This window comes from Oryctolagus cuniculus, chromosome 6, assembly GCF_964237555.1.
Source record: "Oryctolagus cuniculus chromosome 6, mOryCun1.1, whole genome shotgun sequence".
NCBI classification, from domain to species: Eukaryota; Metazoa; Chordata; class Mammalia; order Lagomorpha; family Leporidae; genus Oryctolagus; species Oryctolagus cuniculus.
The window spans coordinates 56,244,076-56,261,076 of record NC_091437.1 but is presented as its reverse complement, the minus strand read 5'-3'; the positions used below and the strand labels follow the sequence as shown (position 1 = coordinate 56,261,076).

At 43.6% G+C, this 17,001-nt stretch overlaps 1 long non-coding RNA gene across 2 annotated transcripts in view; it reads right to left on the bottom strand.

The window, feature by feature from the left end:
• The window catches only part of LOC103347958 (uncharacterized), an 83,793-nt gene that overhangs the window by 32,347 nt on the left and 34,445 nt on the right, over positions 1-17,001 (bottom strand). The window contains exons 1-3 of one of the 2 annotated variants that reach the window (XR_007919029.2): positions 8,494-15,802; positions 7,800-8,091; positions 369-606 (exon numbers count right to left, since the gene is read on the bottom strand). This is a non-coding gene — a long non-coding RNA (uncharacterized lncRNA). Of the gene's footprint in view, positions 1-368; positions 607-7,799; positions 8,092-8,493; positions 15,803-17,001 lie in introns of those variants that run through there. The other variant, XR_007919028.2, reaches the window with a different exon arrangement.

Genomic DNA, 17,001 nt, shown 5'->3' with positions numbered 1-17,001 from the left:
CTAGGATCTGCCCCATTACATGTTTGTTCTCCTGCCCCAGATGTGTTGTGCAGATTTCCTGGCCTCTTGACTCAAATCTCCAGGGTGGAGCTATTGGGCACTGTCTCTTCTGGTCCCTGCCAACGTTGGCACTGCGGGGAGGATGTTTGTGTTTGTCGAGGAGTTGGGAGGCCTCTGAATTTTGGCGGTAATTCCTCCCCGGATAGTCCACTTAGGAAAAAGAGGGAAAAGATAAATATGCTCCTCAGCTGCCACCTCACAGTAGCCTTATTGCTTTCTCGCAAAAAATTGCATACTTTGTGGATTTTTCAAAGCAGCTTGTTTGTGTGTGTCAGTGCTCTCTGATTTGAGCCAACCTTGTCACTCACCCAAAATGTAGAAAGGAAATCTCCACTCAGCAGCGATACCTTCAAGCCTTTATTAAAAGCCTGCGGGGTGGGATAGTTGATGGTATGGTACAGATTCCCTCCGTCACCCCTGACTTTCCATCATCCACATTTGCTCTCTGCTTCCGGTGGCGAACACAAACTCTCATCCTCAATCAGCACTGCCTGAAATCACAGCATTTCCTTCTCTGATGGATGCAGTATGATTTTATGCAGATCACTGTGGACATGGGGAAGACAATAATTTGTGAAGCATCCCACCTTATAGTCAAGACTCTTTTGATGGTAAGTAACAGAAAAGCTAACTCAAATAGCCCCCACCAAAAAAAATAACATAATGACCACTGACAGAACAGGTAGGTGATAGATGTACTTCTTATGTTGCTGGATCCAGGAGCTAAATTGATGTTATCAGAACCCAGGCTCTTTCTGTCTCCTTCCTGTCTCCTCTAGATGACATCATCCTCAAAAGAAATTTTCTCCATGTCTTGTTCCCCAGTTGTCCCACCCTGCCTTTCTTCCAGCTCCAGGTCCAGCACAAAGTGAGACTGTATTCTACTATTGCTCAACCAAGCCCTGAGATGAGTCTCATGGAACCAGTTTCAACCACATCCATACTCTTGAGAACAGGACCCATTCAGCTGTCTGACTGGTAAGGCTTGGGTCATGGGCCTACTTCCAAAGCCACAGATGAAGCATGGTTACCAATAGATGCTGATCAGGGAAAAATACTGTTACACTCTGTTGATTCATTCATTCATTCATTCGTTCATTCATCTTGCAAAGATGAATTGAGGACCTAATTCATGCTAGAAGCCATGGATAGAATACATAGGCAATTTCGACTTGTTTTTCAGAGTGCAGTTCAGGAATCATCAATTCTGGGATGAATCTTTACACTGTTGTCCCTTCTGCAGAGTTAGTTATTCCCTCTTGAGGCCCCTGCTTTTCCTGACTCTGGCATATACCATTTGGGTGTCTATTGATGTGTCCTCTTCTTTTGCCCTAATTCACTGTGAGCTCCTGGAAGACAGGCATAGTGTCTTATTTATGTTGGCCTTCCCAGATACCCACAGCAGGCATAGACAAAGCGCTCAAAATACCTTTGTTGAATAAATGTATGAATGATGAGTTAATTATTTAATTACTTAAGTAAAAAATGTTCTTCTCAAACTGTTAAGGGAAATAAATCCAGAAATACTGTATGATTCATAGGAAAACAACCACATGAGCAAAAGGCTGGAACACATAGTGGAAGACGACATGGTCAATGTCAGTGTCAAATTCTTAGAAATTTTAAAGAAATTCTGTTATTTTAAATCTAAATCTATCAGCTTGTGACTTCTAGTCTTAGCTCATCATTCTTGAACAACCTCGAATAAATCTATCTAGCAGATTCTAGCATCTGAGATAATTCCTGACAACACATAAATCACTAATAAATATTTCTAAAGTGAATTAATTACATCTTTTCCTGCTATACAGCCATGTCAGTGGGTAAAGGTAGATAAATTATCCTACCCTTTAGTGTTCTCTGTTGATGACTATGCTATCATGAGTATTAGAATACTTTATTGTTGACATTCATCTCTGATTGAATGTTTGAATCCCCGAAGTCCAACTGAAAATGGGTTGTTGGGAAACTGAATTGAAGTTTCTTTTAGGTAAAATGTAATTGCTATGGTTTGAATTCGTTTTGAGTGTGTCACACAGGGTTCACCTGTTGGAAGCAAGGACCTTAGTTTTATAATGTTGAAAGGTGATACGGAACCTTTAATAGATGGGACTTTGTGTAAGAGAATGAGGTTGTTGAATGTGCTGCCCTCAGAACAGATTAATGTAATTCTTATGGGACCCTGATTAGTTCTCGTGAGAGTGGGTTGTTATAAAACAGTGATCCTAATCACTAAGTCTCTCTCTTGACTTCCATTATTACAATGGGTTGTTCCTGTAGGTAGTCCTCCCACTTTGATGCCATCAGCCATGAGTTCCCTCACCAGAGACCAAATCAGTTGGGCCATTCAATATTGGACTTTAGTTTCCAGAACTGTGGGCTAAATAAACTTCTTTTCTTTTAAAGTGCTGAAGCTCTGGCATTTTCTTATAGCATGAGAAAATGTGGGCTGGCATCGCGGTAAGCTGCCACTTGCAACACCGGCATCCCATCCTGGAGACTGGTTTGAATTCTTTCTGCTCCACTTCAGCTCCAGCTCCCTACTAATGTGCTTGGGAAAACAGTGTAAGACAGCCCAAGTGCCTGTGTCCCTGCTTCTCATGTGGGAGGCCAACCTGGTCCAGCCCTGGATGTTGCAGCCATTTGTAGAATGAACCAGCACATGGAAAATGTGCTTCCATTGCGCTGTTCTCCATCAGTCTGAGAGTGGTAGTAAGGCAGGCCCAATCCTACGGAATTTTTTAGTAAGTTGGCTCTAGAAGTCTCCTTCAACCTATTGAAACTTTTCCTAGCATGCTCTCCCCTTCAAATAGAGCCAGGCAAGCATTAGAGCTCTCTCTTTCTCTCTCTGATTCCTCTGATTCCCCCACCTCACCCCCTGTCCACCTCACAGACATTTCTTCAGTGAAACTCTTGCTTGTCTGATCTCATCTTGGCCTCTGCTGCCCAGAGGAGCAGGACTAACCCCTAGGTGATCTTGCAATTGCACATAGGAAACATGTTGCAGGGAGACTACTGCAAGCCCAGCAGTTGGTGGGTACTCCCTCCTGTGGAGTGGAGGGGGAGAGGTGGTCAATCAAGGAAGTGTCAGTGGGAGCAGGAGGAATTAGGTCTTCCTACAGGGGTTGGAAAAGATCTGTAGTGCTTACAGTGCCATTAGCATGCCATCTTACCCAAAACCCCATGGCAGGTGGAGGATATGTTCCTCCCCATTACCAGACTTATATTTCAGACCATGTCATATTTTGTTTCACTTCATTTACACATTAAGGTTACTTTGAGATTCACTTTGACCTGATTTTAACACAGGAACAAATGGAAGTGGAAAGAAAGTTTTCTGATACAATTTTTCTGAGTCTCTGTGCTCTGCTTCCAATCAACATTACCTGTGGACCCAGTCCAGATGGAGACACATATGAGGCGGCTTCAAAACTTTCTTGGAAAACAGAATTAAAAGGTATGTTTATTTTGGTGCAAACATTTTTGAAATTCATACATAGAGGGGTTTTCATGGGAAATGTATATGATCAAAAATTATACATGGGTTTCAGGAATTTTTTGCATCAAAATGAACTTTTAGTTCCATTTTTCCATTAACTTTTTCAAGTTTGCTTGCACATATCAGGGAAGTAATTTAGGGCTGCTTTCACAGTTATTCTTTACATATCTGCTCAACATTTTGTAGGAATGGAAAAATCATGAAGTAAGAGTTTTCTTATATTCAACATATGTATTTTTCCATATATACACTCATAATATATATAATCATATATATGAACATATATATGAACATATATATATATATAAACATACTCAATGTTTTGAAATTTTTTGTTCAAGAGACAGAGGAGGTCAGTAATATGGTGTAGAAGGTTAAGCCTCTGCCTGCGGTGACAGCATCCCTTATGGGCACCGGTTTGTGTCCCGACAGCTCTTGTTCCTATCCAACTCTCTGCTGGGGATGCGGTGGAAGCTGGCTCCATGTCCTTGGGCCCCTCTCCCACGTGGGAGACCCAGAAGAAGCTCCTGGCTCCTGGTTTCAGCCTGGCCTAGCCCCAGCTGTTGCAGCCATTTGAGGTGTTAACCAGCGGATGGAACATCTCTCCCTCCTTCTTGCTCTGTATCTCTGCCTTTCAAATAAATAAATAAATAAATGAGAGAGAGAGAGAGAGAGAGAGAGAGGGAGAGAGAGAGAGAGAGATCAAGAAAAGAGACAGAGAGACAGAGCTGCCACCTGCTGGTTCAGTCTCCAAGTGAACATAACAGCTGGGGCTGGGCCAGGGCCAAAGCTGGAAGCTGAGAACTCAGTCCAGATCTCCCAGATAGGCAGCATGAAAACAATTATCTGAGCCATCATTGCTGCCTCCTATGGTCTGCATTGGCAGGAAGCTCGAATTGGGAGCTAGAGTCGGAAATTGAACCCAAATATTCCAAAATGGGGCAAAATAATCTTAACTAGCACCTTACCTGATAAACCAAATGTCTGCTTCAGCATTGTGAATTTCTAATTTTCAGAATTTCAGCAAGTTGCACAGTTTCAGGGTACTCTCAGAGAGCCAGTCTCAAAGTTAGAAGCCTTAAACAAACCATGTAAAATACCATGTACAGAACACAAATATATCAACAGTGATAAGCTGGAAGCAATAAGGGAGTGTTTAATTGCAGCCAAACAAATTTATGTTTTGTTAGCAATTGTGTGTAGAAACCTGAATTAACTGGCTTCCTACTCCAGTTTTATTCCAGTGACATTTTATTTACCCATGCAGCTTGGCACTCAGGACAACTGCCCAATGGCTCACCCATTCATCTGGTGTATGTCATCGTTAGCCCAGAGTGTAGAAGGACTTGGCCTTCAACATCAAATCATGTCTGTGAAACACCCTCTGGAGAGCTTGAGTGCCATCTGGCCAGGGTAAGACCTGGCATGGGAGAGCCCAGTGGGGACAGAGGAGGGGATCCTGTGCTGATGCATCTACCAGGGAATGCAAAGTGGGGCTATAGTTGGAAACCACACCTATTGGACGCAGGGGGAGACAAAGAGGTGTGGGCCAAAGAGCTATCATCTTCCCTGGCTGGTCTCTGACCTCTACACTGAAGCTGTCAGAGGAAGGCACTCCCTGACAGACTAAGGAAGGAAGCGTGCCTCAAGAACTAGTCAGATTCGGATCTGGCTAAAAGGTCCATGAGAGTCTCACAGGCATGGAAAGCCATGACACGGTGGCAAAAAACAATCTAAATGAAAGATCCTGGTGAACAAGACCCCAGCAGAAGGAACAGGCCATCAAGGAGAGAGGCGTCTTTCTCAGAAGGGAGGAAGGAACCTCCACTGTGATACGGCCTTGACTAAACAAGTTCAGAGTCGGTGAACTCAAGGGGCTTCCATAGCCTAGACAGCTCATAGCAAGAGTCTCGGGTGATTGCTGACATCATAAATAAGAGTGCCAATTGTTAAATCAACAACGGGAGCCACCCCACGTAGGATCTCTGTCCTTAATGTGTTCTACTATGAAACTTAAAAACAACACTACTAGTTGAACAATACCCTATACCTTGTGTGGTTGTGTGAGTGCAGCCTGTTGAAATCCTTGCTTAGTATATACTAAGTTGATCTTCAGTATATGAAGGTAATTGAAAATGAAACTCGATGAAGGGCGGGATGGGAGAGGGAGTGGGAGAGGGGAGGGCCACGGGAGGGAGGGAGTTTGTGGGGGGAAGCCACAACAATGCAAAAGTTGCACTTTGTAAATTCACATTTATTAAATAAAAAAAACCTATATAACAAAGAAAAAAAAGAACTTAAAAAAAAAGAACTAGTCAGAAGCAGATATGTGCATATATGGGAGAGCTTCCAGGAAAGAGGCTCCATATTAGTGGTTGCTTGGGAGTGAGAATATATGTGGGATGGCTATGTTCCACTTGCCTTAATAATATTTGCACAGGGTCAGAGAGCTCAGGCTATGTTCTGGCTCTCCGGAATGGATGTGCTGTACACCACACTTGGTGACTTAAAGCACAACAGTCAGCATCTCTCAGAGTTCTTGAGTTGTTGGGTTCATCTAGATAGTTCTCTCTTGGACATCTTGCCTGTGGATTCAGTCAGAAAGTGGCTGGTGCTGCAGTCCTCTGAAGGCTTGCCTGGGCCAGGCACCCTGGAGGGCTCATCCACATGGGTTTGCATGTGAATTCACAGTTATGGTTGGCTGTCAGTGTACAGCTCTGCTGAGGCTGTCTCCTGGAACACCTGTATGTGGCTGGGGGATTTTCCTGGTGCAGCTCCTGGCTTCCAAGAGGGAACAGCTTGGGGGCTGGTGCTGTGGTGTAGCAGGTCAAACTGCCACTTACAATGCAGGCATCCCACATGGGTGCCAGTTCATGTCCCAGCTGCTCCACTTCTGATCCAGCTCCCTGCTAATGCACCTCGGAAAAGCACTGGAAAGAGGCCAAAGTGCTTGAGCCCGTGCCACTCACGTGGGAGATCTGGAAAAAGCTCCTGGCTCCTGGCTTCAGCATGGCCCCAGCACTGGCCACTGTAAACATCTGGGGAGTGAACCAGTGGATGGAAAATTTCTCTCTCTGTCTCTGTCTCTTTCTCTCTCTGTAACTTCGACTTTCAAATAAAAATTAAATCTTTAAAAAAGAAAGAGGGAAACAGCTCTTGGTGACACCCTCAGGAATCCCAGATTTGGGTTAGTTAAGTGAGGTCACTAAGGTCTGCCCAGTTTCAAGAGGAGGGAATTCAGACTCCTCTTCTCGACAGGAGAAGCATGTACATTTAGAGAGTGCAGGGATTCATGGCTGCTGTCTTTGACTATCTACCACTTCCTTCCTTGGAATGTGTCTAACTCCTCACTCCGCTTCCTCCCCTATGATTTCACACAAGAGAACCTAGCACAGTGCTGAGACAAGCACTGTGAGAGGTAGTGTGGTATAATGATTGAGAATATGGACATTAAGACAGCAAGATCTGGATTTGAGGCTATAGCCTTTTCCACTTCCCAGCTGTGGACTTTGGGCAAGTTGCTTAACCTCTTTGAACCTCAGTTGGCTTATTTGAAAGAGGGTGGTATATACTTCCAGGTATGGCTGTGGGATTTAAATGTTGCCTGGAAAAGAATAAGCATTCAATAATTATTTACTGGTAGAAATAAATGTAAAGACCCCAGCACCCTTTTGTTCATATTGATTCAGCCACTGAGGTGGGCTCAGGGTATATAGCACCACAAGGCAGGTAATTTTGAGAGCTTCAGCTAATGTTCAGGTCTTCTCAATAAGCAGATGAAGTCCAGAAACTACACTCAGGAAGCTAATGTCAAGGTTCTAGGGGTGAGTATTGCCAGGGTGACCCTTAGAGGACTTAAAGAAGGAAGGAATTTGTCCTGGAGAATAAAAATGAAGGGGCAGATTGTAATCCATGCAGAGCATGTCGACAGAGGCAGTGTGGGAGGGAATAGGGGAGGAACTCTGCTTTTGGCTCACGTCCCTTCTCTTTCCTGAGCTTTGATTATGTCACAGCAATGGATGAGTGTGATTTGAAGGCTGCCAAATTCCTTCTAGTCTTGGTCAAGCTGTATCATGTTAAGAATCCCTAAATCAGTCTACTTCTATCTGTCAGTTTGGTCACCATTCTGGCTTAGACCATTCATTATTGTTCCCTTGAATACCATAGAATGCTCTTTACAGATCCTACTGCTATTTGTTCTCTGCAGAGCAGTCAGAATGATCTATTTAGTAACACAAACCTGATAATGCCACTCCTTTCTGTGCTGGTTATTCTCCATGTGCCTCTCCATCGCACTGCTGTTCATCTCTGCCCGGCTTTAGACCCCAGCTGGGTGAGGGTCGGGGGTGCTGATGTCAATGGGTTCCTCTTGATCTCAGGCTTCTCTGAGTTCAGCCAATCTAAGGAGTGTTTCCTCCCACTTGGGTGCTACAGTTCCATGACTGGCCGTGACTGTCCATGATCACAACCCCTCTGGGCACCTCCCACCACCGTGTCCTGGCTCCAGTTCTCCTGGTGTCTTCCTGTTGCTTCTGTAGGCACAAAGGTGATACTTGCTTTGCTTGGGTACCTCAGTCCCCTTCCTTGTTTTCACCCACACCCATGAGAAGAATTCCTTCTTTGAATGATCTGAAACATTTCCCTTACATATGGTTCAAGAAAACCAGCAGTTTCCTGCTGAGGTATAACTGCTCTCCCCTCCACTGATTTTCTGATGGTCTCAGGATAGAGACTGAGCTCTTGTTTATGTACCCCCAAAGCCCTGGTAGAGGCTACCCACGACTCCAGTTTGGCCATGTTAGTTCTCTCTCTCTCTTGTCATCTGTTACCCTAGCCTTTCCCCAGGTCTCATAATGCTGGATGCTCATTTCCACATTTATTTCTTCCTGGAAATCTCTCCTCATCCTCCCCTTTCTCTTCTCGAGTTTACTTACCTTGGGAGCTTAGAGTGGATGTGCCTTAGAAAGTTCTTTACCAATCACCAGATGAGGCATACCATTAGTTCCTGAAATTTTCCTTTGTTCCCATGTCACAATGTATGTAATTACAGAAGTTCCTTGACTTAGAATGGGGTTACTGTCACAAAATCCATTGTGAAAATATCCTACATCCAAAATTCATTTAATCTACCTAACCTGCTGAACAGTACATGAGGGAACTTCAAAAAGTTCATGGGAAAATGGAATTAAAAGAAAAGTTTGTTTTGGTGTAAAACATTTTGAAATCTGTGTGTAGCTTTTTTTTTTTCTTTTTTTGGACAGGCAGAGTTAGACAGTGAGAGAGAGAGAGAGAGAGAGACAGAGAGAAAGGTCTTCCTTTTCTGTTGGTTCACCCCCCAAATGGCCCCTATGGCCGGCACGCTGTGCCCATCCAAAGCCAGGAGCCAGGTGCTTCCTCCTGGTCTCCCATGCAGCTGCAGGGCCCAAGCCCATGGGCCATCCTCCACTACCTTCCCAGGCCACAGCAGAGAGCTGGACTGGAAGAGGAGCAACCAGGACAGAATCTGGCGCCCCAACCAGGACTAGCACCCAGGGTACCGGTGCTGCAGGCAGAGGATTAGCCTAGTGAGCCGCAGTGCTGGCCCTGTGTGTAGCTTTTAACATATAGATTTTCCATTAACTGTTCAAAGTTTCCTTGTAGCTCAGCCTAGCCTACCTTAAACATACTCAAAACACTTACACTAGCCTACAGTAGGACAAAAATCTTCGAACATGACGCTTTGATCTTCAAACAAAAAAGCCTTCAAACATGAAGTCTACTGCAAAATCACCACCACAAAGATTACTGTATAATAGCATGTGGAATATCTCATGGAATTTATTGAGTACTGTACTGAATGTGAAAAAAAAACCAAAATGGTTATTTTGTATCCTTAGCCTGGGAAAAGATCAAAAGTCAAAATTTGAAGTACAATTTCTACCAAATCTATATAGCAATATAGATACACACCATTGCAAAGATGAAAAACAAGTTGAACCACTCTAAGTCAGAGGCTATCTGTATTTGATCAGTCTGTCTCTACTAGACTCCAAGGAATAGAAAAGCAGGCAACAAATCAATTAGGCTCACTTTTAGATACCCTGTATCTAGCATGGTATTCTACTACTTTGTAGACCCTCAATAATGAATTGTTGAGTAGGGGCCACTGTTGTGGTACCATGAGTTAAGCCACTTCTTGCGACATTGGCATCCCCTATCAGAGTACTGGTTCAAGTCCTGGCTGCTTCACTTCCAATCTAGCTTCCTGATAATGAATAATGAGTAATGAATCTAGAGGAAGATAGCCCAAGAACTTGGACCCCTGACATCCATGTGGGAGCCCAGGACAGAGCTCCTGGCTCCTGGCTTTGGCCTGGCCTGGGCCTGGATGTTGTATGATTTGGGAAGTAAACCAGCAGATGGAAGATCTCTGTCTCTCTGTCTCTCTCTCTCTCTCTCTCTCTCTCTTTCTATCACTCCCACTCTATCCTTCAAATAGATAAGTAAATTAATCTTTAAAAAAGAATTTTGGAGTAATAAATATATTTGTAATATAAGCTTAAAACCCAAATTAACATAATCTAAAATAGCTATATTCAATAAACATATATTGAATAAATATATACGAATATATCTTCAATAAATTTAATTCAAAATCAAATATTTTATTGTTGGCAATCAGAAAATGGGTTGGCGTTTCAAGGTCATTTTTAAAATATAGAGGCTGTGATGGGGACTTGAGTCTTCGGATTTCACATAACTTAATTTCCCCCCCCAGCACCTTCAGTTCCTTTTGGATATTTTTGGAAATCCTGTATCCAAACAAAGCAAGGCAAGGAAAATTTATACCCCCCCCACCACCACGTGTGTGGTATGCAGTGGAGCAGAAAAACAATCAGAAATGCACTTGATGAAGGAGAAAGCAGCAGAATGCACGTCCCTGGGCAAAGCATCTTGGGGAAGCCAGCCCAACAGCTGCTTGCATTAAAAATGATTGCTTTGTATTTATGGCAGACAGGCAACAATAAGCAGTTTATAGCCTATAATCTAACACAAACGACTTAGGAAAATATTCTTAATAGATAATTCAGCCGAGTGTCTCAGGGCGTTAGGAAGCACAGCAGGGAACACTCAGAATTAGCCTTTGTTGATCTGACAAATCCTCATGGACCGGCAGGATGTTATACCATTCCTCTGCACAGTTTTATATTTTCCCACTTAGGGAGACTCTGCAGGAGTTGCCAAACTCCAAGGACGCAGACCCTGCCAGGTACCACCCCCCAACACCAATCCCCCCGGTGTCCCTGTTGTCCTCTTAGCCAACAAATCCTCAGATCCTGGGCTGTATCGAGCCCAAGAACATGAAACATGACCTTGTAAAATATCAGTTCCTGGCTTTTTTTTTCCTCCCCTAATTTTGGGGATGTTATCATGGCAGAAGAAAAATATCATTTTCCACACTCCATTCTGGAAAATGATACGCATGTGTGGGAATGCTGAGCAGGCATGATTGCTGGGACAGGCATGGTATCAGACTGACAGGCTGGCCAAGAGTTTGGGTGTTGCAAGGGGTCAGTTGAAGAACAGAAATAGGTTCTGGAGGGCTTCATGTTCTCTGTGGATTGGTTACATGAGAGAGAAGCCCTGAATAATCAAAACAGCAGGAAGCCAAGTGGTAAAGAGGCGTGGGAGAGTCCAAATGCCCTTGCCCCTTTGTTCCAGGTCTCTTCCCAGTGCCCTGGACTTGGCTGGAGCTTGGTGATGCACACTGGGGACTGAGACAGAATCTTACACAAATCGTGTTGGGTCCTGTATCGCACATGTCCATCACCAACTGAATTGCTGGGCTCTTGTCTCAGGCATCCTTTTCTCTCTCAGACCCATCTGAGACCACTCTTTCTAGCAGAGGCCATCTACTTTACTTGTTAACTACAACTTAGACTTCTGTCTGCCACAAGGAATACCACTTCCTGTTCCTGACTACAGGCAAGACTTGCATGGCTTCTTTCACCGATCTCCTCAACCATGTTGAATTGTTCAGACCTGTGCTTCCATCTCTCTTTCTGCTTAAGCTCTTAAGACTCAGAATCAGGGATGGAGGGACTGGTGTTCCAGCTTTCATAGCCGTGAACTCTGTTGGGGAAGTTATTTAGGTTCTCAGAGCCGGTGTGTGGCACACAAGGTAAGACTCTGCTTCCCCCATTGGAGTGCCTGCGTTTGAGCCCCTGCCGTACTTCCAATCCAGCTTCTTGCCAATGTGTATCCTCAGAGGCAATGAGTGATGATGGTACAAGTAGTTGGGTCCCTGCCGTGATTTGAACCCCAAGAACTTTTTCTATGGATGGTGAAATCTGTGGCCCATGAATGAGCAGATGAAAAAGTGATTTTAGCATAGTTTATTGGAAAAAAGGAAGAGACAGAAATTGCTACACCTGACAGACCAGGTAGGCATCTCAGCAAAGGGTTGAGAGTTTGCATTCAGACTGGGGTTTTTATGGACATGAGTATGGGTCCCCGTTTCTTGCATCCTCCTCTTCTGGGAAAGTCCGGGTGAGGGATTTTTGGATGTGGAATTCCCCTAAACAAACCCTTCCAGACAACACTGGCCATCAGGGTTCTTAACTATTGGAGAAGCAAATGACTCCTTCAGTCTGGGAGGGCAAGCTGTATCACTCACTCAGTGAATTCCTTTGATAAAGGACAGACAAGGACACCCTTGTCTAGGGGAGAGAGACAAGAGGCTGGGTCCCACTTTCAGGACTTGCTTCCTCTTTCCATTGCACATAAATTTACTTCTTTAAAACTTCTCATTATCTTTCACCCCTCTTAACACAATGGCTAATATCTACCTAGCTGCCTTAACACTGCCATTCACCTGGGAGACCTGGATGGAGTTCTAGTTCCCTGGATTTTGCCTGGCCCAGTCCTGGCTGTTGTAGGCATTTGGGGCATGAACCAGAAGGTGGAAGAGCTCTCTCCTTTGCTCTTGCTGTCACTGTCACTGTCACTCTTCTTTTCAAATAATTAAAATGTAAGTAAATAAAACTTAAAAACTCAGTATCCTTGGATATAAAATGTGGGTAAGAATGACTCCAACTTCACACCAGTGTGCTGTGTATAGTAGGTAGCCCTTGGTCCTCCTTCCCCACCCTTCCTCTTTGTCCTTATTATTATGAAGATCATCTCTCTTGGCTTGCAAATTCTCACAGAATGTCAAAAAAAAAAAAAAAAAAAGACTAATTCCTACTGGATAAGGTCATTCTACTTAAGTCCTAGAGAGATAAAGAAGTCTGGACATCGACCTGACCTCAAAGAGCATGTGGTCCAGTTAGTGATGTGTAGGAACCAACACTTAAGATGGGAAACTGTAAGTTCCCATCCAAAATAGTACAAAGTACTTTGAGCATAGAAGAAATAAGCTCCATGAGCTTGAGATACTTTATCAAAGAGGCAGGATCTCTACGGTCACAAAAAATTAAGAGGAGGGGATAAATATTTTGTATTGGAAAGGGTCATCAATAAAGATCTTTAGTTTTAAAACAGCATAGCAAGTTCAAAGGACAACTGGTAGACCACAAGCCAAAGTCCTGTATGAGAGTACTTGAAAAAGTTCATGGAAAATGGGATTCAAAAATAACCTTATTTTGGTGCCAGAAACTTTTCTGAAATGCATGCATAGTCTTTTCATAATAAGCATTTTCCATGAACTGTTTACAGCAAAAAAACAAGTTGCAGAAAATAACCACAAAGTGTTTCCATTAGTACAACTTTTAAGCTACAGATCAATACTACATATGAATTTTTAGACACATATATAAGCAATAAAATTATAAGTACATTACTGAAAAAGATACAGGCCATTTTCAGGACTGCAGTTACCTCTGGGGAAGAGAGTTGGAAAATGAGATTGTTAAGGACATAAAGTCCTTAGCTGAATGCCCTATGGCTCAGAGAAGACAGAAATTTCCAATGAAAAATTAAACCTTCGACTTGTGCTTAGGTAACTACAAGTGTAAATTTATACCACTTGCATGGCAGAAAAATTGCTAACTGAGAAGTTGAGGTTAAAAAGAAAGTAGTCTAGGGCTGATGAATCCCCTGAAGCACTTGGCAAAAGCATTTTCACAATTCATGGTATGAGTGACTGAGTCACACAGTCACTCTCTCTCTCACACACACACTCACACACACACACACACACACACACATCTCTACTGATGATCAGCTCACAAATAAAACAAACACATGAGAGGAATCCATCACACGGGAGTAGGGAGATGTCACTCACTGGAGAGGTAGCTTTCCAAGGACCCGATATAATACAACCTTCCTGAAGACATAATAAAATAATCAAGGGGTTCTCATTCCCACTGTGGGGCACCTCACAACATCTGCCCGGTGCCATTTGAGAATTGCTGTGGATCCACGACTGCTGTGTGGCTTCCTTTTCCCCCTTTCTGAATGACTGCATTCACTGAAATTATCCTGCTGGTTTTCTACACTGTGTAGGAGGTAGGGGCAGATATTTGTGTTTGCGTGGAGGGGTCTGGATCTGACGGAGTTTGAATTGGGGAAATGATCGCATGGGCCTTCACGTTGCTTCCCTGAGGAGAGGAGAGCTTGAGTGCGTCCTGTGTCAGGCACAAAGAGGGTGAAAGGATATTTGGTAGTCAGAAGAGCATAGCCACTTTGTGCTCTCCATATTCCCACGTGCTCCTCGATATTTCAAGTCATGGGCCATTAGCTAGGATCATGTGACTGTTGTAGGCAATGGACTACAAGTGACAGCAGTCGCTTCTGAGCTGAAGCACAGAAGATGTGGGATCTCCTGGTTTCTCTTCTCGTTCCTCAGTGACAGTGGCAGCTACGTCTTGAGTCAGTTCAGCCACTAGATGGAAACAGCTGGATTGCTGAATCACTGCTTGAAGGCAGCTGCACACCAAGCATGAGAGAAAAATAAACTTTCATGTGTTAAACCAGAGCTCATGGTGTGTGTGACTTCACACACACACACACACACACACACACACAATGCTTATTGAAAATAAGCTCACATTGAAGAATTAAAACTATGAGGGGAATAGCAGACACAACAAATTGAATTTGTGGCCCAAGAGCCTGAAGTAAATGTTGAGAAGTGTATTTTGAATATTTCAAGTAACATTTATAGAAATATAGGCTTCAATTTGATAAATATGATAAAAAGCCTATTTGAAAAAGAAACTAGTAGACCTTTTAAAAATGAAAACAATGCATTTCAAACTGAAAAGTCAGTGTAACACATGCGCATACATGTTTACTTCTTTTGTGGCAAAGGTAAAATTGAAATGCAACAGGAAGTGTAGACTTTCAAAACTTAATTCTTCACCAATTGGATGCTTATGTGAGGAAATTGAATCGTGATTTATATACTACCTTTTACAAAATAATTCCAGATGTACTATGGATCTAAATATTTTTTAAAGTTTCTAAAGGAAAGCACAGAATAACATTTCTAAGTAAAAATGTCTTTTTTAAAAATATTTGTTTATTTGAAAGTCAGAGATACAGAGAGAGCGGGAGAGACAGAGAGAGAAATTAGTCTTTTATCTGCTGGTTTATTCCCTAGATGACCACAAGAGCTGGGACCGGGCCAGGCTGAAGCCAGGAGCTTCTTCCAGGTGTCTCATGTGGGTGCAGGGGCCCAAGCACTTGGGCCATGCTCCGCTGCTTTTCCCAGGCCAGTAGCAGGGAGCTGGATCAGAAGTGAAGCAGTCAGGACTTGAACTGGCACCCATATGGAATGCTGGCATCACAGGTGGTGGCTTTACCTGCTATGTCACAACACTGGCACTGATGTAAAGATTTCTTAAATGGAATAAGTATGAAACATAAATCATGAAAGAAAGTCCAACTTGGCTTGAATCAAGAATTTCTGTTGACAGACACCACTATGAGCATAAAAAGGCAAGACATGGAGTGGGAAAAGATATTCACTTGGTCCATACAGGATGGAAGAGCTTCTGAAAGTTTATGGAAAACTCCCATCATCTTTTAACTACATTTTACCACTAACTTTTCAAAGTCCCCTCCTATCTCTGACAAAGGTTTGCTATTAACAGTATCTTAGACACTCATGCAGGTTAATAATAAAGGTAGGGGGCCGGCGCCCTGGCTCACTTGGTTAATCCTCCCCAATCTGGGTGCCGGTTCCATCCCAGTTGCTCCTCTTCCAGTCCAGCTCTCTGCTGTGGCCCGGGAGGGCAGTGGAGGATGGCCCAAGTGCTTGGGCCCCTGCACTCACATGGGAGACCAGGAAGGAGCACTTGGCTCCTGGCTTCAGATCGGCGCAGTGCTGGCCATAGCGGCCATTTGGGGAGTGAACCAATGGAAGGAAGACCTTTCTCTCTCACTGTCTAACTCTGCCTGTCAAAAAATAAATGAATAAACAAACAAATAAATAAATAAAGGTAAAAAGTCCACCAGAAAAATAGGCCAAAGACTCAAATAGGCACTTCAGAGAGGAAGCTTTGCCAAGGCCAGTTGGCATTCAAAAAGGTGTCAGCATTATTAATCATTAAGGATCTGCAAATGAAACTTCAGTGAGACACCAATACCCTATCAGCAAAGTGAATAAAAAGAAACAAATGAAATAACAAGTGTTGGCAAAAATAGCAAGGAACTGGAACACTCTTTCCTGCCGTAGGGGTATAAGTTCATTCAGTCACTTTGGAGAAGTATAACACAGGACAGAACTAAACATGTACTGTCCTATGTGTTAGGCGAATAATGGCTCCCTAAAGATCCACCTCCTAATACCCAGAATCTGTTCATATGTTAGTTACATGCAAAGAGAAATTAAGGTTGGTAATCACCTAATCTTAAATTAGGGAGGTGTTCCAGGACTGTCAAGTGGCCCCAGTGTAGTTACAAGGTCTCTTAAAGGGCGAGGAAGGAGGCAGGTATTTGGTTAAGATGCTGGCTGAGGCACCTGTGTCCCACATCAGGGTGCCTAGGTGTGAGTGCTGGCTCCAGGTCCTGCTTCCAGCTTCCTGTTAATGGAGACCCTGGGGGGCAGCAGGTGAGGACTCAAGTGATTAGGTTCCCACCTCCCACATGGAAGACTAGGATTATTTTCCCTTTTCCCTCACTCTTGAGGGCATTTGGGGAATAAGCCAGTGGAAGGGAGTTCTTTATATGTCTCTCTGCCTGTCAAATTTTAAAGAAGGAGGAGGAGAAGGAGGAGCAGGAGGAGGAGGAGGAGGAGAAGGAGGAAGAGGAGGAAGAGGGGAGGAGGAGGAAGAAGAAGAAGAGGAAGAGGGAGAAGAGGGAGAAGAGGAAGAAATGAAAGTGGAAGATACAATCAGATGAAGGAGTGAGAAGAATTCATAGGAAGTTAACTGGAGAAAGGTGAGTAGTAACCAAGGAAAGGAAGTGGCCTCTAAAACCTGCGAAAGCAAGGAGGCAAGGACATAGAGTATCTC